The sequence below is a fragment of the Chenopodium album genome, chromosome 5, assembly GCF_948465745.1.
Source record: "Chenopodium album chromosome 5, dcCheAlbu1.1, whole genome shotgun sequence".
Classification (NCBI taxonomy): domain Eukaryota; kingdom Viridiplantae; phylum Streptophyta; class Magnoliopsida; order Caryophyllales; family Amaranthaceae; genus Chenopodium; species Chenopodium album.
In genome coordinates, this window is record NC_137838.1 from 7276738 (window position 1) to 7279414 (window position 2677).

Consider the following 2677-nt stretch of genomic DNA (forward strand, 5'->3'; position numbering starts at 1 on the left):
GCATGGCCGTCCTCAAATGCATTACATAGTAATCATTTGTTCTGTGAATCTCACTCAGTATTTCAAGAAAAGATTTGTAGACTAATATGATCACGACATGATATGCAATCATATTATCAAATCGACACACATTGACTTAAGGAATTTGAATATTGCGCACTTGTCTCAGACAAGTGGGAGATTGAAGGAGTTATGTCTTTGATAAGTGCAATTACTAGATATATCAAGGATCACTATTATGGAGATAATAAGTTCATTCTATAGGGTCGTCAATGTTTCACTAGTGGAAAATTTCTCATTCGTAACAGGCTATCTGTAACGGGCAAAGCTTTGCCCGTTACAATTAAGATATTCGTAACGGGCAAAATAGTGTCCGTTACGAATACTTATTTATTCGTAACGGGCAAAATAGTGTCCGTTACGAATAAAGATATTCGTAACGGGCAAAATAGTGTCCGTTACGAATAAATAAGTATTCGTAACGGGCAAAATAGTGTCCGTTACGAATAATAATTATTCGTAACGGACACTATTTTGCCCGTTACGAATACTTATTTATTCGTAACGGACACTATTTTGCCAGTTACGAATACTATATTACACGTAAATGACCAAACTTAGCCCAACTGATGAGAGGAGAGCCCAATACTTTGCTTTTTAGGGTTTCACTCCCTTTCTCACTCATCAGTCCCTCACACCCTCCTCTGGCCGTCATTCACCTCTCTCTCTCCTCTCCTCTCCTCTCTCTCTCTCCTCTCCTCTCTCTCTCCTCTCCGTCATCTCTTTCTCTCCTCTTTCTCCATCATTCACCTCTCTATCTCCTATCCTCTCTATCTCCTCTCCTCTTTCTCCGTCATTCTATCTTCGGAGATGATTATTTTGGTGTTTTGGGCGGAGGTGTAACCGACGGTGACGGAACTCCGGTCCAAACCTGGTTAGCGTCGATTGAGCAAAGGAAGGAAGGATAGATCTGCCCGTTGGGATTCTATAGCGACGTTGAGAACAACCAAGCCCGTAGGCTTCTTCCTCTAATTTAGATCTAAGTCGCTGAACAAATTCACAGGTTTGTTTCGATTTTTTTCTCTTTTGCTTTCTTTACGTTCTTCGATTTGATGTGCTCGTTGTTTTGATCTTCGCATTGAATTTTTTAGGATTTATAATTGGTTATTGTTCGAGAATTATTTAGTTTTTTGAGTGATTTAATAGATTTATAATGTGATTATTGATTCAGCATTTGATCTGATTTTCAGTACGTGTTGTTAGTGAATTTGTGAAATCATACGTTCTCATCATCAGTAAGATTTGAGAATTTTTCGTCTAGGTGTTTGATTCTTAGTGTTGATTTTAGGATTTGTGATTTTGGATTGTTTATTTCAATGATCTGAAGAGGATTTTGTGGTGTAAATCTTGTAGATCTGTAAATTTATTTGAATTTTGAAAATGGTTATTTAGTTTTGTTGTTTGTGAATTTGAATTTAGCTTGGAAATGAGATGCGATTTGGTAGTTATGACTTTAAATTGGTGAAAAACTTTCTGATTTCTGAGATCTTTAAGTAATGCGCAAATGTTCGTAGTTCCGAAGCTTAATTATGCTTGAATTATGTAATTTTATGGTGAAATCAGCTTATTTTTTTAAAAAAAAAAATTGATTTTTTTTAAATCAACTTATTTTATGTAATTCAATTATTATTATTATTATTATTATTATTATTATTATTATTATTATTATTATTATTATTATTATTATTATTATTATTATTATTATTATTATTATTATTATTATTTACGGGCTGATTCAATTATGATTCAACTATTTTTTTTAATTTTGATATTATTTTTTTTTTCAATTATGTTAATTTTGGTTTGTTGTAATTATTGAATGTAGGTGGAGCAGGATATAATATCTACACAAGGGAGCTTAAGACTCAACGTCTCAGACCATAAATGTTGGGATAAAACTTGTTTTTAGTTACAATTATGATTTTTTTGCTCTTTTATTAGTCTTAGTCTTAAGAAACTTGCGACATTATATGACAAGGTTGATGTATTTTAAAGTTGATGTATTTTTTTTTTTTTTTGAAACAAAAGTTGATGTATTTTTGAGTATATTAAATGTGTATTATACTTATGAAATAAAAAAAAAAAAAATATATCTGTGTATTATATTTGTGTAAAAAAAAAAATAATCTCATTATTTGATAAAATGATCCAGCATGTGCTGGATATTTTTTTAATTGCATTAAACACTATTCGTAACGGGCAGATGTAATGCCTATTACATTATTCGTAACGGGCAAAATAAATGCCCGTTACGAATAACGGGTTATTCGTAACGGGCATTTTATCAGCCCGTTACGAATAACGGGTTATTTGTAACGGGCACTTGAAACGCCCGTTACGAATAACTACTTATTCGTAACGGACAATGTAAGTGCCCGTTACGAATAAGTAGTTATTCGTAACGGACGGTGCCCGTTACGAATAATAATGGCCATCCGTAACGGCCGCATACGTAACGGACGCTGCCCGTTACGGATGGGCCCTTTTTGCCCGTTACGGATGGGCTTTTTTCCACTAGTGTTTGGTGCTAGATATGACAATTGATCTTTGAGCTAGCTTAATGGCCCAAAGCCTTATAGAATGGATCCTACAAGGTCACACATAAGAGTATTGGGTT

At 33.8% G+C, this 2677-nt stretch overlaps 1 long non-coding RNA gene across 1 annotated transcript; it reads left to right on the forward strand.

Annotated features, from left to right (window-relative positions):
* Nucleotides 1-657: 657 nt before the first annotated feature.
* LOC145630260 (uncharacterized) lies at nucleotides 658-2163 on the forward strand. The gene is made up of 2 exons (XR_014112028.1): nucleotides 658-1063; nucleotides 1886-2163. It is a non-coding gene; the product is annotated as an uncharacterized LOC145630260 (long non-coding RNA).
* The last annotated feature ends 514 nt before the right edge of the window (nucleotides 2164-2677 follow it).